This window comes from Corapipo altera, unplaced genomic scaffold (assembly GCF_003945725.1).
Source record: "Corapipo altera isolate COAL_440 unplaced genomic scaffold, ASM394572v1 73, whole genome shotgun sequence".
NCBI lineage: Eukaryota > Metazoa > Chordata > Aves > Passeriformes > Pipridae > Corapipo > Corapipo altera.
The window spans coordinates 737,706-760,744 of NW_020884957.1; the positions used below are offsets into that span (position 1 = coordinate 737,706).

At 40.6% G+C, this 23,039-nt stretch overlaps 1 protein-coding gene across 3 annotated transcripts in view; it reads left to right on the top strand.

Annotated features, from left to right (window-relative positions):
• Window positions 1–23,039, top strand: part of FBXL7 (F-box and leucine rich repeat protein 7) — a 316,213-nt gene that overhangs the window by 98,857 nt on the left and 194,317 nt on the right. For 2 of the 3 annotated variants that reach the window (XM_027663792.1, XM_027663793.1), the window contains exon 2: window positions 14,872–15,000. The exons of the other annotated variant lie outside the window; for it this stretch is intronic. The gene's annotated coding sequence lies outside the window, so the exon portion shown is untranslated. The remainder of the gene's footprint in view (window positions 1–14,871; window positions 15,001–23,039) is intronic. 3 annotated transcript variants of the gene reach the window in all.

The window sequence follows — 23,039 nt, forward strand, 5'->3', positions numbered from 1 at the left end:
TCTTCTTTTTGTGCTTACCACAGATCTTCAGCCTGCTTGGCCCTGCCATCCCTGTGGCATAAACTGGCATGCTCAAGTGTGATCTTAGTCCCCAGCAGGTGATTCATTCTAGTATCTGATCCATGACGGGCTGCTGGGCAGGTGAGATGATTTAAATCTTGCATTGAAAGGAAGGTATAACTCAGGCCATATGTCAGGGCTGTGTGTGTTCAAGTGGGTGGGAGAGAGACCACGGTAGAAGCGGAGCAATAAGCAATGAGTCAGCAGCAGAGATGATTGAAATTTATCCAAAACATATTGCCTAAGATTTTGGTAGTGCCTCCAGTATTACTAATGATGAAGCTGGGAGGCTTGGAGTTCCACTGATTGGCAGCTGCACTCTTGGAAAGGGACATGGGGAAATGTTCTTATCTGTCAGGATCTCATTCTTTGTGATGGAGTCTGACAGCTATAATGTTACCTGTGTATAAATCAGACAGAAGAGGAATCAGACAGTAATTTTATTTTGCAGTGGCAGAGGGGGAGAATTGTCATCCTGGGGTCTGAGCAGCACAGCCACTGCCATGTGCAGAGCAAGCATATACCATTCCCAAGACACTTCTGTCCATGCTCCTGCTGCCAGCCCTAGAGCCTTCCTCCTTGGTGTTGCCCTCCTTCTCCTTCCTCTGATTACTGAAAGAGGCAGAAGCAGCCAGCAACACTTAGCTGTCCCCTTTATGAGATGCATGGAGTTGAGAGTGCAGCTGCATTTATTTCCTACATTGTCATGCTATTGCTTCCTCTCCTCCCAGTCTTGGGAAAGGCTGTGACGAGAGGGATCACACTGACCTCTAAAGTAGGAGTCTCAGTAAAGAAAATAACTTTTTTAGAAACAAAATGAATCCCAAAAACTAGCCCAGGCAGCACTGGAATTTGGAGCTGGGTTACCTGGATGTCATGACAGACTCTCCTGCCAGCATTTTCACTTGGGTGTCAGCTGGACCTGAAGGCAGACTTAGTTTGCTTTATGCTTGTTTAATAATAAGATATTATTAAGAAATAATATTATTAAGAATATTATTAAGAAATAATATCTTATTATTAAGAATATAAGAAATAATCCAGATATGTGTCAATTTCTAAAGGGTTTTTTCTCATTCTCAGCTTGTGAGTGATGTGGATTCAGGTTTCTTGTTTGGAAATTCACTGTAGTATGTTAGAGTTGCCATAAACTCTGTAGGCTTTCTGAGGTGACTGATTCAGTTTACTTATCTGGCAATATATGATAGATCTTCCAAGTCTTCAACCTGGGTTTCAAAGTGTCAGTTTCTAGCCACATTATATATCCATATAATACTTTCTCAGAAATTAGGCAAGATCTGACATTCTTTTTTTGAGGGATGAAAGTGATGTAGGGAAGAAGAGATGATGGAGGAAAACTATTTTGGTATCTACTGTTACCAAGCTGGGAATAGTTACTCCAAAAAGATGCTAAACCTCCCCTTCTTTAGAAGGTTTTAAATTTAAGTAATACAGAGGGTGTTGAGGGAGAAGAAATAGTCCTGATTTCTGAACCTTTCTGTAACATGGTCTTGTTGATTCCCCCTTCATGTTGACCTAAGGTGAGGTACAGAACAGTGTGTCATATTCACTTGAAATTGTAGATCTACTTATGAAGTATCAGATTGTGATCTGTGTACAGGGTGCACGATTCTCTTATAGGGGTAAATAAATTAAAAAAGCTAGAAAATTAAATGCTATCTTCAGCAACAGTGCTGTAAAACATAACTTCTAGCATTCACTATAGATAGGCATCTTAAGATGAAAACAGCAACTCTGGTTGACCACCTCAAAAGCTCTGGAGGTGCAGAAAGTATTCTGATTGGCATAAATTTACCCAGGAAGAAAGAGCTTGCCACTGTTATGTATTCTCCCTCTCCCCTTACCTCTCTCCTTTTCCCTCCCTCCTCCTTCCTTCCCCTCTCCTATTTAGCAGTAATTAATCTGGGATGGTGTTCTACTTTTTTCTGCTTATAAGTCAAAAGCACTCATTTTTGCCAGCCCTGGGATTCACAAAGTGCCAGAGAAAATGTGGAGTTTACTAGTCTCTCTCCTTGTCCTTTTTTAATGCACAAAAAGTGAGAGCTTCTGTGTCTGTGCACACCTGCACAGCCCCATTCTGTTGCTTCTGCTCAGGACATCAGGGATTAAGCCAATGGAGCTGAGACCAGCAGATGTGGCATCACTTGCCCCCACATTCCTGCCTCTTCCCTGACATTTTTATGCTTGTGGTGCTTTTCCTTGCAAATGAGGAGCCACAGATCCATTCACCATCACCTCCTCTACTAGCCTTTGTAAAAGAGGTTGAGAAGATTTCATTACAAATGGGAAGGAGAGGCACTGGGGGAAGGAATGGTGGAGAAGCTCAGGCAGGAGAAGAGGAGCAAGGGTGGCAGGAGGTCCAGCTCTGCATATTGGAACGGGCTGGGGTTGGTACCATGACTCTACAGCTCCAGATATTGGATGTTTTGGGATAGTTGCCCCAAGCAGGTACCATGCTCTTAGAGACCCATAATGAGGGCAGTTGTGCAAGAATCACATGCAATATGACTGCATCACTTTCCTGGGAAAAACAGCTGAGTGCTCAGCTCTCTGCCAAACTTCACTATAGCTTTGTTTCCTCCCACTCCATTATCCAAATTTCTTCAATCCTCCTTGCTACTGCATTGTGAATGGGCTTTCTCAGCACTTGGCTTGACTGAAATTCCTTACTTTTCCTAGCACCAGAAAATGTAAATGTTCTCTTCTCATTGTTTCTACTGCCCAGCATCCTGCTGCCTGGAGTCATGCACATTATGTATCCCCCCTGCCCACTTTCTCTCCTGTTTTCTTTTGTAGCTCTGGTCAAAGACACAGATCTGTGAATATCATCCCTCTCTCTATTCTGCTGTGGAGACATTTTCCCTCTTTTCTCAGACTGAGCAGTCAAGAACACTGCTCTAGAGGACCCAGATGACTGCAGAAAATGTTATTTACATCAGCTTATTCTCATTGGGAAAACCTGCAAGTTGTAAAATATATGTATAAGCTTGTTGGCTGAGGCCTAAAATGAAAATTAACCATTTGCATTGCACTTCCTCAGTTTGCCCAAATAGCAGAGGGCAGAGAAACCTAAATAAGAGAAGGGACAGGAGAGGAGGGGAGAGGAGGGGAGGAGAGGGAGAGGGAGAGAAGATTTTCTGCAAGGTCTAGCACGGAAAAGGCTTCTTATGAGTTTCCTGGGAGCCGAGAAACAAAAGCAGCTGCTGAAGAATCACCTTTAAGGGAGATTCCTGATGGAATGTATTTAGCTCTCTGTGTTATCCACACTTTCTAAAAAGCTGAAATAACAAATCGAGCAGAGTAGCAGGGAAGTTGTTGCTGTTTTTAGAAAGACGGGTGGATTGATGGTTGATTGGCTGAGGGAGGCAGGTAATAGGGCCCACTACAGGAAAATGTCATGGCTACAGATCCTCTGAAGTGACACTGGGCCTTGCTCCTTGTCCAAAATGGCAACGAGGTGGCTTTAACGTTTCTCTTCAGCAGAAAAAAAAGAAGTAAATTGTCATTACAGTTATACTTCAGGGATTTCCTCCTTCCTCAGAGGAGGGTCAAGCCAGTATTCTTTTAAAAACTTCTTTAAATGTAAACCATATCTTGTTGCTGGCAGGAGGGACACACACACATGTAACTTTGCAATAGTGTCCAAAGATTTTACATGTCAAAACCCTCTCACCACACAAGTGAAAGAGAGACGCTTGTACTGCACGTTAAGTCCATAATGAGAGACGTGTGTGTGCAGAGTGGGGGGCGTATTGGAGGAAATTACAAAATATTTCTTGAGTTAAGTATGTTTATGAAACATTTCAGTCAGGACAAGTTACACACCAGTGATTCTCAACCACATTCAACCTTTTTCATTGCACTGCATGCTGCTTTGTTGTCTCCCATCCTGACAGCAAACCCCACAATACAGTTGCTGCCCCTGCCTTCCTTCACTGCCGTAAGTTTGAGAAGGTGCCAATGGAAAGACTTAGATAATCAGCCAAGCAAAGCGTATTAGTTTGGTCTCTCATCTCTAATGTTGGCATTCAAGCCAGAAAAGTTATTTTAATTGGGACCCAGTATTAGAGTTTTGTTTTGTTTTGTTTTTTTCATGACAAGTGATTGTGTTAAATTTGAGATTAATGCTAAGATCGATTAAATTTAATCTGGACCCACATTTAACTTTCTATCCCTCAAAAGTGGCTTCCACAACACAGAAAAAAAAAAAAAAAAAAGCAGATAGAGCATGGGATATGTCAATCTCAGCTATTCATCTTTAGGATATTACAGGAGGTGAATGTCTGTGGACAGTGAAAGAAGAGAAATGGCCTGGTTTTAAGAGTGCTGTGTTTCCCAGAGAATTCCTGGTACACTTACATTTTGGATGCTAAATCTTCCTGAGCTTCAGACCTATAGAGCGCAGAGCGCATAGACCTATAGAACGCATCTACACTACTTGCAGTATCAAATGAAAAAATCTAGAGTTCCTATTCTCTTGATGGTTTTTACCCCCTTTTGCTTCATTGTAAATGATTAAAACCAACTGACAATATCTCCTCTCCCTCTTTCTTTATTAATTCATTATGAATTCTGCTTTCCGGCTGACATCAGTACACTGTCATGGTTCAAAACTTTTCCAGTGCTTGGTTGGCTTGTTGCTTACTTGATGAAAAAAGTGTTTATATCAGAATTTTTGGAAAGAAAAAACAAAATATGATGTTATGGGGAGGGGGAGTTACTTTGTTTTGTTTCTACAGAACTTGAACTTTGAGATATTTACATTGTCTAATATGTGACTCTTACTAGGAAAAAATAATGCAAAATTTTCTGGTCTTTTTTCTATTCATTCTTTGTTATACCTTTGACAGAGTACTAATCTCTGTAGCATGTGGCATTCTGTGCACACACTGAAGTGAGATGGCTGGCAGATTTGCCCCAGGGTTCGATATCCCTGAGAAAACTCTCAGATATTCCTGTGATACATTTTTGTTTCTCCACCTGAGTTTCATGCACATCTCATTGTTACCTGCTGCTATATGCAAGTCCTTTCTGATTAGTAGGTTTGACCTTAAAGATGGCTTCTTTTAAAGTCTCTGTGCCTGAAGTAGATTCAATGTGTTGGAGTTGGATCCCTTAAGTGTCCTACATAAGGAGTGAGCTCTCATCCCAGTGTGCAAATTTTGAGAATTCAAGTCTTTTGTCAAAAATCTTTGTACTGGAACAAAGATGACCTCTCTATTTTGTGAATTCCATGAAAGCATTAAAAGATTCGGAATGCACATACCCGCAAAACCAGAGGCCATTCTAACTCTCACCTTTGCCTACAATTTGATATTTGTTTAAAGACATCAAATATCAAACTGATAATGGTTTTGCATGCAGATCAAGGAAATATAGTTATTGTCAGAGACAGATGCAAAGTTTCAAGACATGAAATAATGGTTTTCACTTACATACTGTTCCCAGTGCCAAAGAGGAGGTTATTCTCTACCAAAACAAAAATTGAGAAACTGCTGATTGGCAGCTTCATCTATTAAAAGATGTTCCATCTACAGTGGTGTTTGTTTATACTAAAAAAGTAACTGCATATATCATTAACTTACACTAATCATGTGGAGTCTAAGAAAATTTCCAGAAAGCCAACAAAAACTGTGATTATTATGCATTAATTTGCATTTTGATCTGTTACACATAGTGCCTAGCAAGAGATCACTTGGAGAAATGATGTTCTGAACAACATTTTAGTAAATCACAGTCTTTTGCTTCAACTCATATAAGAGTTTGGTTCCTAAAATGAAAAAAAATACAAAAATGGGGAGTCCTGCCTAGTTTATAATATGATTCTCCTTTCTGAGTATCTTCTCAAAATGCTTGAGCATCCTAACTCCCTATAGATTTGGTGTTTTTTGGCACCTAACTAAAAGCAACTTGCCTCCTAAATAGCCAATGTAATTTAGAATGCATTAACTACAGTCAGATTATCTGCCACATCTTGAGATCAATAGGTGGCCATATGGGCAACAAGAAAATTTGGAGTTTCAGGTCTTTGCACCTTCTCTTTCTGAGATGTTCCTCTAAACAACTAATTTCATTTGGGAGGCTTCAGACTGAGGGTCAAATGTACTTCATTTAATATCTATCTTTCTTCTTCTTTCTTTGCTTAACAGAATGCTAACCTTGTTTTACTTTGGCCAGCTGGCACATCCTCAGCATGCTGATTTAATTTAAACAATCACTACCCATTGTAGAAACCAGATGTAGCTGAATAGTAGTGTTTTGCTCATAGTATTGCTCTGGTGGCTGAACTGTTCCAAGGGCCATTCCTGCAAACAGAGCAGTGAGTATTTCCAGAGTAGTAAGAGAAGGCAGGAAGTGCTGCATCTGTGATGTGCCTGTGAGTGGGACTGTGCTTTGACAAGGCAGGCATCTGTCATCCCATGGCTCTAGAATTTGAGATGATTCTTCAAATATACTGTTACTGGAGTTCACTTAAGTTGTAGCAGATTCCAAGCTGGTAGTAAATTGAACAGGCTTGCAGGCATCCTCACTGCCCAGTCTCAAACTTGCAAATACAAATTTGTGTCTGGGGAGGAGGTACAAGGCATATGGACAGCTTCCTTTCAAAAAGTATAGAGCAACCATCAATATTGTGAAGATTCCCATAAACTTATTTTGTAGTTCTGCACTGCAATACTATCAGCTCAGACTTGATACAAAACTACAGTGAACAAAGTGCCATTTGCATTAGATGCACCACTTGATTTATGAGCATTGTTCATTTGTCCTAGGAAATGAAAACTGTAAGGATGATTGTCACCAAATTACGGTAAACCTGACTGTTAGGCTGTTATATTTATCCCTTGCCTACCTGGTCTTTCGCAAGTAGGTTGTCTGGCTGTTCTTCATACTGTTGTTTGTTTGGGAAATGTATTTCCTGTCTTCATGAATGAAGATTTGGGAAGGGTCTTTACCCTTTGAGCCTGCGCAGTGGATTTTTTAGGTGAGACACAGTGTGCGCTGAGCTGAGCCCACCCTTTAATCCTAAGGTTCATCTGCCGGGGCTGAGAGAGCTTGGACAGTGGCAGTGAGGTCCTCAGGATGCAGGTTTGTTTAGAGTGACCTTCTCTTAGATGGATGGCCTTACAGGGCTGACGAGCTCCATCTGCCCGGGGGAGTTTCCCTGACCAGGAATTTAACCCGGGCCGCATCGGTGAGAGCGCTGCATCCTAACCCCTAGACCACCAGGGGTCCCCTTGTTTGGGAAATAAATGAGATTATATAGCTAGCTGGATGCCCATAAGAAAACAACTAATAAGGATAAAGATAAAACAGTCTCAGATAAGACTTCCACAGCAGAAACTTTGTTTTGGTATAAAATGACAAGTCATGCAGTATCTTCCATTCAGAAAAGAGCCTGTCACCTATAACTATATAAAGGAAATAATGGTTGCAGGCGAAAGTATGGGATTGATTATGAACTTTGTTCTTGGCTTTGGACAAGTCACTTCTCACTGTTTCAATCCCTTTTTTGCATTTTAATCATATGTAAGCATCCAAGATTGCTGCCTGTCCTGATTAAATTTACCCATTACATTTCGAAAATGGTTATGTCTCTCTCTTCCCTGTCTAAACAATCTCATGCTCTTGATCTTTCCTCATAGGTCCTATTTTCTAACTGTTTGATTGACCTTTTTGCCTTTCTCTGGACTCCTCCAACCAGTGAACAAAACTCTGTAACTGCAGTGTCTATAACGGGGCACAATGCTCAGGCTCAGGCCTTTTCTCTGAGGATGGAAGAGCACTTGATAAGGAGGCTGAAGTATAACCACTAGGAAAAAAAGGAGAGACTGTGAAGGTACTCTAAGACCTGAATATTTTCAGTACCTTCTGTGGAAGTCTTGGTCACCAGATGCTAATGGTAAATCATCAATTGTAAGAATTGCTGTCACTTCATTCGAGCCTTATTTGTGTATACACAAATAATATTTGTGTATACACCCTTCAAAAGCTTCCTTTTGCCTTGCTGTCATCTTAATTGATGCTCTCTATATGACTTTTTTTGGAAACCCACGCTAAAACTAAATTCATAAAACTATTTTGGCTATATTGGGATCTAATGAGATTGTATTACCTTATCTTGTACAGAAATACTCTAGAGATAGACTACTTCATCTTGTAGTGGCCTGCCATGTGACAGGAGGCTCCTGGAACTTTAAGGGAACAGATACCAGCAAAAATGCTAATCAGCTGCAGTGCCAATAGCAGTGCTTGACTGCTTAAGATGCCCCATGCATACTGCTTCCCTCAACACTATGAATATCACCATTCATTCTAAAAGTTATTGATGATGCACTTTTACTAGAATGTCCTATCTCTTGTATCCCCTGTACCATATTAAGCAGATCAGGCATTAGAATCATTGGTGTTTGCTTGAGTTTCATCTTTGACATGTTACATGTAGTTTTGCCCCTGGCAAAAAAAGAAAAATCAGGACTAGCCAAAACTTTAATCATATCTTAAAACAGAACATATGAAGAATAAACATTGCAGTACAATAAAATTATGGTGAGTTTGGTTTTGTGGTTTATTTTTTTTCAGGTGGGATCTGCCATCTCTGGAAAACCATATACCAGGCTTGAGCTTTAGAGAAAATTGACTACTTGCTCTTGGTGGATGCTGGAGTTTTTCTGTGTTGCCTTTTTGGACTAGGTGACTCTGGGAAGCTGTGTGACAAATGGCAAATTTTTCCTCTGCTCCTGGTAAGCATCCAAGCAGCACTGCCTCAAATGCTGACAGTGCTGGACTGCAAAGAGTTTCCTGGTGCTGGAGAAGGGACCAGGTCTGGTTCAATGTGGTGGGCTGACCTTGGCTAGACACCAGGTGCCTACCAAAGCCACTCTATTACTCCTCTCCTCAACTGGACAGGAGAGAGAAAATATGAGGAAAGGCTCATGTGTCAAGATAAGGGCAGGGAGAGATCTTTCTCCAGTTATTGTCACGGGCAAAACAGACTTGACTTGGGGATATTAGTTTAATTTATTACCAGTCAAATTAGAGTATGATGAGAAATAAACCCAAATCATAAAACACCTTCCCCTCACCTCTCCCTTCTTTCTGGGCTCAAATGCACTCCTGATTTCCAATTCCTCCTCTGCCCCAGCAGCACAAGGGCACAGGGAATGGGGGCTGCAGTTAGTTTATCACTTGTTGTCTGTGCCACCCCCTCCTCAGAAGCAGGACGCTCACAATCTTTTCCTGCTCTTGTGTGTGGTCCCTCTCATGGGAGACAGTCCTCCATGAACTTCTCTTACATGGGTCCTTCCCACAGACTACAACTCTTCACGAACTGCACAAACAGCATGAGTCCCTTCCATGGGGTGCAGTCCTTCAGGAACAGACTGCTCCACCATGGGTCCCACACAGGGTCACAAGTCCTGCCAGCAAACCTGCTCCAATGTGGGGTCCTCTCTCCATAAGGCCACAGGTCCTGCCAGAAGTCTACTCCAGCACAGGCTTCCCACATGGTCACAGCCTCCTTCTGGCATGGGGTCCTCCATGGGCTGCAGGTGGATCTCTGCTCTGCCATGGACCTCTATGGGCTGCAAGGGGACAGCTGCCTCACCATGGGCTGCACCACAGGCTGCAGGGGAATCTTTGCTTGGGTACCTGGAGCACCTCCTCCTCCTTTTTTGCCAATATTGGTGTCTGCAGGGCTGTTCCTCTCACATAGTCTCACTCTCCTCTCTGGCTGCTGTTGTGCAGTGGGGTTTTTTGACTCCTTAAATACATCATCCCAGAGGTGCTACCAAGGTAGCTGATGGTCTCAGCCTTGGCCAGTGGCAGCTCGGTCTTGAAGACGGTTGACATTGGCTCTGTTGGACATACAGGAAGCTTCTGGCAGCTTCTCACAGAAACCACCCAACAGCCCTCCTGCTACCAAAACCTTGCTGTGCAAACTCAGTACACTCAGAGAGCACATGGGGAGTCAGGCCTGTGGAAGGGATCATGTAGAAACATAGGCTACGGCTGAAGCAAAGGGCTGGAAGGTAGGGAGCTCTGAGGTGGGAGAAGGAACTAAAGGAAGGTTTCATAGCTGCAGCAGAGACATAGCATTAGAAAACTGAGCACCAAAGTGCTCTTTCCTGCTCTTGTTGCTCACTTTTCCATTTTCTTAAAGCAGTCACCTGAAAACTGAATTCAACATAAGCTGGTTTGGATTCTGGGCAAGTGGCATCTCTGCTTTTCCCTAAACTGCTTGGACAGATGTCCTGAATTAAGTCTGTATCCTAGTGCATTAAGGGACAAATCAATTTTGTATATGAAGGTTGCTCTCAGTGTAAGCTTCTTTATAAATAAGAAAACTTTTCATTGCTTTACTTTAGAAGGTTTAACAGTTACAGGGTATTTGAGTGCAGATCATAATACATCTGGTAGAAAAAAAATTTCATGCTGTGTTTCTTTTTTTTCCTCTCAGGATACTTCTTATATATATCATTTGAGTAAGACATTCTAGTCTTCAGTCCTTACTGAGAGAATCCAGAATTTCATGGTGTAAATAGGCATTGCTAACTTAAGGTTTGCATTTCCAGGTTTAGCTTTACCACAAAGTACTGTATATTCATCTTTTTGGAGTCTACATTCTTGTTCATATATACAATATGTAGTCTCTGTTCCATAAAAATAAATCTTAACCAGTTGTGATCATGAGATAAACCCCAGCATATGAATTGCCTGACTTTGAAAATGACTAGGAGCATATTTTTTACTTGAGTATATAGGTATGAGACTGGACCAATGGAATAATGAAGAAGTTAAATGATAGGCCAACTTAAAAAATGTCATTTGCTATTTTAACAGATTATCTATGTTGGGAGAATGATTAGAGAATGGAGGAACTTCCTTCCTCAGGGACCAATACTGTCCAATATATCCACAGCTGGAGAGGGGCAATAGTAGGAATGCCAGTTACGCTGCCTCAGAGGAGAGAGAATGCCATTTCAGAGAGAGCAGGGCAGGAGGACATCAGCACATAACTATTCAAACAGAAAAGCTATATGTTTCTGAGCACAAAGCCATTTGTAACTTTTAATATTGAGGCCACCAAATACAGTAAGAATTTAGCTGCTTCTGATGCAGCACTCAAAGGGTCAAATTCTTTCCCCTGCTGCTCCAGTGTAGCTCTGTGGCAGTCTGCTGGGCTCCGTCAGTGAAACTGAAGAGGAGGATTTGGCTTGCAGCCTGGTTTTAATCTGCACGTATGGTATCAATTTTGGAAGCATTTTCTGGTTGTCCTCACAGTTATAAAAGGATAGAAAAATATATTTCTTCTCTTCCCCAGTTAAAAACCAGGCTTTTGTTAACTCATTTGTGTTAATTCTCTACCTGAAAAATGTAATACTTAGCTTCATCTTCGGTTTTCCCATAGGATTGGCCTGTCTGTTAGTAAGTACTTCTGCTGTCTATCCTAAGGAAAAGGCTGCTCTGGAGAAACCAGCTTGCCCAAGCAAATCCAAGTTCTCTGCTGCACACATAGGTGATGCTGAGTCCATTGGGATGCCTATGGATCCCCCTTCTGACCATAGGTACTGGAGCGTCCTGCCCATCAGCCTTCTTCCTTCTTTTGCTTAGCATGTTCATCCAGTTCTTTTTTTGCTTAGAGATGAGGAGTTTCATGGTACATGGGATGTTGGCAACAGTTGTGTACATTTTCAATGGACTGCTGAAGAGGGAATGCCTCCTCATGCTCACAGAAATCTTCAGCTGTTTTGATGAGTGCAGCAGCCATCAGCCATTGATAAGTGTCCGGTCCCATTAATGGGCACTGACCCCCTCAGAGCTCCATCTCAAGTGCTGTTGTAACTTCCTTAATTGCTGGGTTACTATAAGGTTTTTCTGAGGTAGTCTCAGGATACATTTCTTGATTTTGGTCCCTTTTTCAATATTTGATGTCACCCTTTTCTTTGGGGTAGACACTGCTTCTTTCTGCTTCTGAGAAAAAGCAGTCACTCTCCCCAGGGCACAGGACTGCGAGAAGCTGCCTGTAGCATGGATCTCAGCTTTTCCATGTAATTGCAGATAGTATTCATATTTTCTTCAGAATCTGAGGAAACTTACATTTGAGAAGCAATTAAGCTTTTACAGTAGTTTTTTTTTGCTACTTTCTCATCTAATTCCTAATTTTTCTACCTTTACAATTGCTTCTTCCTTTGTCTTTCTGCCCTATTTTTGCACTCTCCTCCTTTTTTTACCTCTCTCATGTACCTTGACACTCAGTCATCAGCCAAGATCAAAATTCCCATATGGCTGTACAGACCTAATATTCTTTGCTCTTTTAATAGGCCTAAAAATCTTCTTTAGCATAAGCTACTTCAATAAGTATCATAAGATAACCCTTTAAGAAGCAAATGAACCACAGTGGCAGGCTCCATGTGATAAACTTAGCTTTGGTTATGCAACTAGGAAATAAAACTGGTGGAAAACATAGGAGGTGAGAAAACTCTGAAGTAGTGAGATGAGTCGAGGTTGTTGGGTCCAGCATCATAAGGTCAGCCCTATCATACAGCAGCCAGTAGATAACAACATGCCAACTTGAATTTCTGCTGACAGCTGTCCATGTGTGCTGATACTATTATCGTAGGTTAACAAATCATTGGAAGTTCTCATTATTTCCAGCATATTGGCACTGTAATTGCTACTAGCAATTTCCCTAGACTCCTTGACCTGTAACAGTAGTAGTTCATAATGATTAAAATAGGAAGCAAAGGAGGGAGTTCATTATGCTTTCTAGAGCATAGTGTTTCTCTGGTACTTTATACAGAATATGTATCATCTGTGTTGTGCTGGTTTAGATTTATCTCTTATGAAAGAGAGGTCTCTAATTGCCGAACTGGCTGAAATTACTTTCTAACATGTTTATCATGAAAACAAGCTTTAGCACCTGCAGACCAATATGGCTGTATCTGTATGTCAAGAACTGAGAATGTCTGAAACAGGTTCTCTTTTGATACAATAAAAATTGTTGGCTATCCAAAACTCATAGCTGATTACGATCATCATGGCCTTATCTTTATTTGGCTGTTTTTCATGTTGAAGATGAGAAACGTCCTATTTTGGAAATGCATTCCCAGTATTCAAAGTGACTATGAAAACAACTCAGGTTCTTTACTTTTCACCTGTGACATCAGCTTTTTTAATGACAAATCACTCAATCAACTGAGAGAATACAGGTTTCTGTGTTTATCAGATTTGTTCTGTCTATCTACTACCAATCACTATGACAGTTCTAGTGCATGTAAATCTTTTGCTTTATGCAGTAGTTTGATCATGACTGTTAAGTACGAACCTGTTTACATAGTCTTCATGTTTAATTTTGGATAGTGGTAGCAACAGTGGGAAATCTTAGCTAATCAGGCCATTGAACACAAGCATGTCAGACGCCTTGTGTATGTGGGGTTTATCATTGCACCATGAGACAAGCTCTGGCCATTATGTGCATCTCAAAGTTAGATCAGCATGACCCAAGTGACAATAATTCTGAGTAACCCTGGAACGGGTTTATGACATGTCCAGAATCTCAGGCTGTGGTGTACTGCATAACACACTGTCCATTTTTAAACACTGATTTGCTAGGTCTCTGCATAACTCTTGCATCACTAGTGGGTTAAACAAGGCTATTGAAAAGGTTTTCCTGATGTTTAAGGATTTTTATGCAAGGGAAATTATGACAGCATATTTAACATTTTATCCTACAAAAAACCTGAGTTCCAGGGCCAATTAAAATGTAAGGAAACCCATAGAAAATATACTTAGGTAATACCTTCACACATTCAGGGCTAGATCAATCAGACAACATAATTATTTGAATGGATTTGTCCAATGAAAGTGACATTTCTGTACAGTGTGCTTTGACCTCTTTTTCTCTCACACCATTTAATAGTTTACAAAAAAAGCCTGCAACTGTGCTAAACAAACACAGTTGTTTGGTTGTACCAAGTTTTTGTTCCAGCAGTGGAATTCATTAAAGCAGCATGTTCTGTATGTTGCCAGCAGGTCATCAGTGCATGCTTGAGTCAGATTCCTGACCTTTATTTTCACTTTCCAAGCCTGTTAGATTGTCTCATCCTATGAAAATACATATCATTAATAATATATCTAGCCCTATTTTTCTCATAGCTGAGAGTATCTTCACAGGAGTGCTCATTGGTTTTCTCTGGTAATAATCAACTAGTTTATTTTATATAGAGTCAGATGCTCAACTGTAAATAGCAGCTGAACAGTATGAAATAGAAATATTTTTCCCTCATATAAAGAAAATTTAAATTTAGTTCAAAACTTATTCAGGATTTGAGAAAACCTTTTTCCTTCAATCAGATGGTTGGAGGTCCTCTCAAGCAGCTACTCCGCTGTATATATTCCCAGTGAATTATGTGGACTTGTAATTTTCTAATATGATGTTCTGGTTGCTTGTACTGTCCCTAATCTCTGTGTTTGTGTTGTATTTCACACCCATTTTGATTTTGGCACTGACCATAAGCACCTCAGTGCATACAAGTCTATGTGTCAGGCCAACTCCTACGTTAGGGTCACTACCTAGAATCCAGAAATTATCCCCCTGCCTCCCCTGTCTACCTTGTAGATATTCTCAGAACTTTCTCAACGCGGTTGACTTAACTCTGACCTATCATCCTGCAAAGAGAGAAGGGATTTTTTTCAGTTTCCAAGCTGAAAATATTTTGAAGTTTTTTAGAGTCAGTGAGGAGGCTACAAGAACCTTACCAACAGATAGGTTCTTCTCTTTCCTATTTACAGGAAAAAAATTATTCCATCAAGAGACAAACTTCCTTTGAAGGAATGTTGCACAAGAATGTGAATATATGCGAGGGCCCAATGGTGAAGTGCCAAGATCTATATCAGAGTGCTAACTCCGCTGTTATTACGGTAAGCAGGCTTTTACAGCATCTAGATCCACAGCAATGTAAATACACACCAGACTCCCCTGAACAAAAGTGTGGTATTGATTTTGGTGTACTCTGCTGCACTGTTAGGGATCTTAACAACATACTGTTACTTCAAACAGCATGACAAAATCTTACTAAAATAATCTATTTTTCCTCAGTAATTAGAGGAAAAACAAAAGTTAGATGATCCCAAACAGTCTCTGATGAGAATTTCTCTTAATGTTCCTTTTGATCACCAGTGCTCTTGCTCCAAAGTAAATCATAGAAAAGTGTTTCTCTTCTAGACAAGATTTAAACATTTTTTTTCATCATCAGAAAAGATTTTGCCACTGACTGAGACAGTGTTTCCTAGTAACCCCTACTGTCATCTGGAACACTGGTCTAAGGTAAAAACACAATTTTGGGATTTGAAAAACGAAAGTAAGGTACCACAGCAATGATGTGGACCCATATTTCTTTTCTCCATTATCTGCCATCCTGCTTATCTGAGCCAGCAACAAAAGGAATATAAAATCTGCCTGCACTGGGTGATGCAAAGATGAAGTTGAACACTTTGGACCTGTTCTGAGCTTGGTATAAAGTTTTTATGTGTCTACCATACCTTTCTTCAGGGGGAACCTTTATGTCCAGCTCCTATGTGCATCAAAAGATAGATCTCTATGTTGCCTCTTGAGATCCTCTTTACTGGCTATACAATGCCAGTAGTACTGCATGAGGTTATTTCAGTGTGGAGATTGTTAGCAGTGAAATGAATTTGGGAGTTTAGTGTTGGGGAAGGGAAAACAGAATGTTATGGAGCAACACGTCCCTAAGAATATACAATTTAGAGGATCTAGCTTTTACTGGCATTTGTTACAGCACAATGAATGCAGTTCATTTCAGTGTGATTTCAAAAGCAAATAAGCAAGTATGTGCATTACAAGAATCACTCAAAAAAAGGTGGTTTGAGTTTTGAGACCATTCGTCTCACAAATGCCTCAAGAATGCAAAACACCACTTGGTAATTTAAACTTTGCCTTAATAAGGATCTATGACATTGGCATTTCTTAGAGATTTTTTTTTTCTTTTCATGAAAGGAAACACCTACAATACAATTAGAAGACTCAGATCTGTCCATCACTTAGATCATGTTGTGTCCTTGAGACCTGCAGTAGAATCATAGAATCATAGATTATTTTGGGTTGGAAGGGACTTCTAAAGCACATCTAGTCCAACCCTGCTGCAATGAGCATGGGTATCTTCAGCTAGATCAGGTTGCTCGGAGCACAATCCAACCTCGCCTTGAGTGTTTGCAGGGTGATACAAGTTGAGATGAAGTTCTGTAGTGTTTCTTCACTGTCCTGTTCCTTCTGCTATGTGGTGTGCTTCTGTCAGCCCATCAGAGGAGTAAGGTATAGTCTACTGCTTTCACACCTAGATTTCATAATGTTTATAGTAACTTTAGTTCGAAAGAAGACTGGGACCTTCCCTTTTTCAATGTGCTTTTGTTATTTTTCCCTTGCCCAGTACAACTTTCCAAATAATTTTTTTTTTTATCAGTCATTTTGTAAACATTGTTCTTCCATCCCTGAGGACCCATGCACCAATGTTAATCATACACAGACGTTTTCACACAGCCATATTGTAAAGTAACTAGGTAGTATGAATGTCAGGAAGTGACAGACATTATAATCATTCAGTTACTTGCCTATACAAGGTCATTGAAGTTACCCAGCCGTGATTAATGGTGCTAGTTACCTCATTAAAGGTAATTGAAGGAGAATCTGGTGTTACAGTGTTAAAGATCTACAGAAATACAGTTTTAATAAAAGCAATTTGAACTGCAAGTAACTTTCAAATTAAAAAAAAAATTATTAAAGGTTATCTGTATGCGAAATTATTTGGTTGTTTATTTACTGGCTAAGTAATTCATCCTACAGGTCTTTGAAATTAAATTAAGGGAACAACTTCATAAAAGTTTTAGGGGTGCAGTGACTGCATTTGAGTGTTGGGCTCTAGATGTGTGTAGAGCTCCAGAAGAAACCACCCATAGTGACCCCTCAGAACAGCAAATATGGGTCCTGTGGCCAGCTGAGTCAAGGAAAGTTGTGTACTCTGCTGGCATTGGTACAGACCTCTCATATAGCATGTCTGTGCATGTGCTCTTGCTGTGTAGAGTGAAATCTGCCATAACGAAGGTTCTGTCAGTCTGCTAAGACTTGTGTTCCTCACATGCTCTTGTTGATGAGCTGTCACTATCCTCCAGGATAGTTGTATAGTATAGTACTACAGATACGGTGGTCAGGTTTCTGTTAAAAGTGCCGTGTAAAATAGCTGAGAAATGGGAAACAGATGAAAAAGTTGTAAAACAAAGATGAGATATAATGGCTGATCTCATGATAATTTCAGAAACTGATGGTGCTGTACAGTGATGTGTTAGCCTATGGCTTTAGGAGAAAACAAAAATGCAAAAATGAGTTTTCCAGTTTTCCCTGTTTGGCTAATGAGAGCTTGACCAGGGTATACTCATTTCATCTTACTGGCCTGTTATTTTCACTCATTTTGGAAAACAATTGAGATTTCGATATTTTGTATAACAGCTTTGTAACCCAGCACATACATCTAATTTAGCAACTTGTTGGACTGTTGTGTCCCTCATGGCAATGTAGTCCCTGCTGTGCACAGAAACAGGCACCTGCTCCATCTCGGTCTGAGTTTCCTGCTTTGGACACATCCTGTTACCTCTGCCATTGAGTCAACATTTTCTGTGCATCAGTCCCTTCAGTGAGCTGCATGGCAATGAAGTTTTGTACCTCAGCTCATCTGAGATCAGCCAGTCTCTCCCCACTCCTAAGGGTAGGGACAATGGTTGCTTTACCTAAGAGAGTGACAGTAACAGAGAGTGGTTTCAGCCTCGCTGTCTTCCTCTATGTAGCCATGGGGCAGAAAGAGGACTCTAAATCTTTTGAAGTTCTAGGGGGGAGCTGTAGGCCTCAAATATTTCCCTGTACATGCAAGAAGAGAATATGCAGCTAAAATGTGTGATTCACTGTGTTAGTGCCATCTATTCTTAGCATCATAATTTTCCCTTCCTTGTTTTACCCTCCTCCTATCTCTCCCCCTCTCAGCTGTGAACCACACAAGCAACTACTTCACAAGTTTGACTTCGCCATATTTTTGTGTGCCACACCTAAAAATGTAGCTTTTACCACTATAACATTGCATTGCCTCATTTCCTGTGGCAAAGGCACTGAAACCTTATTATGTCAAATGATCCACTCAAGGTATGTGGATGCTATTTATACGAACACACACGATGTGTGTCCCTTTTCCGGGTTAAGTGACGGTGGCCCATCCACCGAGCACCTTCCACCCGTGACCGCGCCATGAGTTTTTATAATCATCACGAGTTCCCACTGTGTCTTGGGTACCGCCAGTACCAGAGACATGAATCTGGAATTGCCATACTTCTCCACAAGATCCAGGTGGCCTGGGTTGAAACCAAGTAGCCTCGATCTGCAGCAGATGCAGAGGACAACCCGAGACATGCCCCCGGCTGCTGTTATCAGGCGGTACCCGCCGGTAGAGGAGTCACGTAAGTCAGGCAGGGCTACGCCCCGGAGCGTCTGCCGACTTTTACCCAGCTAACCACCCCGTGGGTCAGGGCCTGGAGGGAGGCACACCGCTACCAGATTCAGGGACGCCCCCGATCGGCATGGTGTGCCTACCACATCTGAAGGCGGTCGTGATCTTCAAAGACCACCTTTGACCTGGTACTATCGTGCGTTCGGTCAGCTCGCGCGATAGGGCTTACACCGTCCGGTAGAGGGAAAAAGAAGCCGACAGCATACCCCCTCAAGTATAACTGCCGGCCTTGCCCAACTAGTTACCCCGTGGGCAGGGGCTGGGCAACAGCAAGCTGTCACCACAAAAGTGGGTTTCACCGGTTTTTATACTGCCACTGGTTGGTGAGGCCAGCGACAGGCAGAGGGAGACGGACGCCAACCCTCCAATCTGGGGCAGAGGTCGTCTTTGTTACCCTTTACGGGCATCCGGAGGGACCGCGTGGAGGTGCGACCTCTGTAGCATGCGCCCAGTCAGTAACATAGAGCCCTCTTACTACTAAGAGAGTCATAGTTACTCCCGCTCATACTCTTGAATGAGTCAAGAGCAGTTATCACAAAATACTCTGCACCACATTTGACTTGCTTAAAAGTGATATAGTAGTATCCAAACCCAAGAGGGGTTGTCAGGAGGAGCATCTTAAAATGGGAGGACTATTAGTGAAAATAAAATTCTCAGGAAAATATGATTTTGAAAGTGTATCACATTCAGTAGTGGGGTTTTGCAGCTCTCTATTTTCTTGCAGTGTAAGGTGTAACAAGAAATAAATATCCTAAAACACAAGCCCATCTACAGACCCAAAAAAGCAACTAATATGAAAGAACAGTAACCCCAGCTCTGGGGGTTTTTTTTGTGTTGTTTAAAGCCCTACATAAATCAAGAGGAGGCCCACAAAGGGAAGACTGGTTTCAGGGACTGGTCTTGATTTTCTGCTTTAGATAATCAAGATCAGGAATCCATCTCTAATTAAAGGCAAACAGAAAATATGTAGGATTTTCACATACATTCTTTTCATACTCATAGTTTAACGTGTTATGTAAACAGTATTCTTTTCCTTTTATTCAACTGTCTCAAATTATGTGCAGACAGCTTCAGCTGCAGGGAAAGGTGGGAGTATTTAGGATATCTAGAATTTAACTCCTTCAATCCTACAACAGAACGACCTGTTTCTTTATCAGAGGTATTCAATAGAAATGTGATTTCTATTTTCAACAAAAACCATCAGTGATTCTGTTATGTGGGGATTTCTGGGGAGATTTTGTTCAATGTGGGTTTTTGGTGGTTTTTTGGTGAGTTGTTTTTGGTGGTTGGTTGGTTGGTTGGTTTTTGGTTTTGGTTTTGTTTTGTTTTGTTTTTAACTGAGTATATTGAATAAAGATACTGGCCTGGTTTCTTTGAAAAAACCCCATGCTTTTAGTTTTAATAAACACAGTGCTTTTTTCTTGTCTGCTTCTGTTGTATCTCTGGTTCCTTTTACAGTGATTTTCCATCGATATGTCATTCAAGTGAATGAAATTTAAGTAGGATGTGGGTTTTGTCGCTTTGATGGTGATGTAGTTTCCCAGATGTAAGTTTTTCATTAAGAAATTAATATTGGCAGATTGGGTATTACAGTAAACTGAACAAGCTTGAGTATGTGGTAGGACCACATCATTTTGCATGGTGATGTTCAAGTTCCTCTTTCTCCCCACACAGTGATGTCTGGGGTTGATTTACATAAATTCTTAGATTTCTAACAGCAACACCCTGTAAACTGAGCTATTTCTTATGCTTTTGGCTCCCTTTCTGAGATGTATTGCTGACACTTCCATCATTGAGTTGCTGTAACCCAATGAATCAATGTCTGATGTCTAGTTTTTAATAGAGGGGAAGGTTTCTGATGATATATGTGGTTGTATTTAATTCTGTGGCACTAAGATGAATGAAGATTAAAGTTTGGCTGAGCTAGTTCTACCCTGAGATCCTCTTCACCTAACGCTTGGAGTACACTTACTGACATAACTTGATTTTGTCCGTGAAACCTGCTTTCCATAATTAGAGAAGCTAATGTTGAACTAAATGGTAAGCGCAGACACAGCCTTTTGCTAGGCCAGTTGTCCAGAGTGGTTTTAAATCATAAGCTTTTAAGAAAGATAATACTGAGGTAATTTCCAATCAATGAAAGGATTTGATACCTTCAGCAAAACAGTTTTCTCAGGAAAAAAAATAATAGCCAATTTCCTTGAATAAAAAAGTCAATCCTTTTCTTGCTTGATGTTAGAATAATAATAATAGCTGTGCAAGGAATACTGGAACATTCTTTTGTAATGACTATTTATTTCTGTGGGCTGTTGGTCTAGTAGTTAGAGGCTTCCTGTAAATCATTTACATTAATGTGGGTATTTTGGGGGTATGTATTTTTTGACAAGCTTGTTTAAAATAATAAAAGCAAACAGGCACTTCTCACTTGGTTAATGCATCCTTGGTTCTGCCTTTTTCCTTCTCTTCTGTTCATATGCTCTTCACCATTTACTTCTGTGAAAAAAAGTGAGCAATAAGAAAAGACTGAAAGTGGAGAGCAGGCAGCTAGGTCTAAAATAATTCAAGAAGACATCACTGAAGAGTGAAGTTTAGCTTCATCAAAATGCAAGTAAATGGCCCATTCTTCCTTCAGTGATATCAAATTGCATCCCTTCCACAAGACCAAGTACCTTTTCCCTTCTGACTGTTCTCAGCCCTGCAGCTGTTGCAGCACATGCCTATTCTTACTCAGATTTGCTGAGTTACTGTCACTCACCATGGTCTGCTTTCTCTGCTGCACTGACAGCCGGTGGGTTTTCCCTGTAGCCATGACCTCACTGCAACCCTGTCTTTTTGTCTCACCATGCTCTGCTTTCTTCTGGGCACGATGGATTCCCTCTTTGCAGGGTTTGGTTGGAGTCACCAGCTCCTGAAGAGGAGTGACTCCAGCTGAAGTTCAATGCTCTTCCTGCTCTGTTTTCTGCCCAAGTCCACTATATGAATGGTTTACCTTTTTGTGTAGCAAGTCCTGCATTACTACAGCTCATAGCAGAGTAATATTTTAATGGTATGAGAATGACTTCATGAGTAACTCAACCTGCATGGATGGCGAGTGTCAGCAACTGCTCTTGCAGGGCCAGCCTAAGCTGTGCTTGCTTGCATGTCACAAACCTCATGGGTGTTGAGGCTAATGGAGGTGATTAAATGTGACACTAGCGTTAGTTAAAATAAATTCTAATTTTATTTGGCTTTTTTAGAGGTGCATTTTATGGCTAGTTTTTTTACTATAGTACTCATCAATAAGAAATTAAACTGGCAAGTGGGTAAAATTGAGCTGCTCCGTAAGTTTTTCTACTTCTTAAATTTGACTTTAGGCAAGTTTCTGAATTACATACTTTGAAAAAAGAAAAGTGACTTCTAACAACTAACTTTTTTCTTTTTTCTATAAGGAATCCCGTTAATATCTTGCTTTTTACAGGTTTACCATAGTGAAAAAGTTTAATATTAAAATATTCAAGAAATCTTTTTTCTGTAACTTTAAAATTGGCAGTGAACAACCACTGTAATTTTAAAGTACCTATTTTGTATTTTGGTAAAGATTGTTGCAGCTTTGCTCTTCCAGCTGAAGAATATTTTTACTTTTTCCTGTTCTCAAAGACTGTAGAATATTGTGAACAGTTCATTTTTTTCCCTGTTTATATATTTCAAGAAATATTATCTTAATTATTCAAAGAATAAATTAAAAAACAGGCCTTATGTTTTTTATAGTATCACTTTTGCGGATATATTAATATTGTTTAATTTTCTTTTCCTTTTTTTTCTTTACTTTTTTAGTAGTTTTTTACTCTGAGAGGTTTTTTGAGCTTCTTAAAAACCATTTCTTCCATTCTTGCTCCTACCCACTGAATAATTGTCAATAACTTCCTAGAAACACTGTCCCAACGCCTTTGCTGTGTCAGTTGCTGGGTTTGGGAATTTAAGGTTCAGATGTGTAAATCTAAAGTCACTTAGTATGGGACAGAACTTTTTTTTCTAGTCTTGAGTCTCCTTCTACTGTGCATTGCTTGGTGTGGCCGATTATCTTCATAACTGAGATTCCCATTTGGTCTTGAGTAGCTGAAATCCTCATGAAATCCAAAATCAATGAGTATTTCCAAATAAGAAAGAGGTATTTATGTATAAACTGTATATTCCTGAGGGAATGCATACTGGTATTTTTGAGTATGAACACAAATAGGGATAAGCACTGTCCTGTACAAAGAACCCCCACTGCCTGACCTGCACTTTTCTGAAGTCCAAGACAGAAAGAAAAGTTTGTGGAATTTAAACACCCCATGGAGTTTGAGTCTGTTGATAAAGTAGAGAAGAAATAAAAGCAAAGTCCGTGCAATTTTGAGTCATCTGCTAACTGACTAT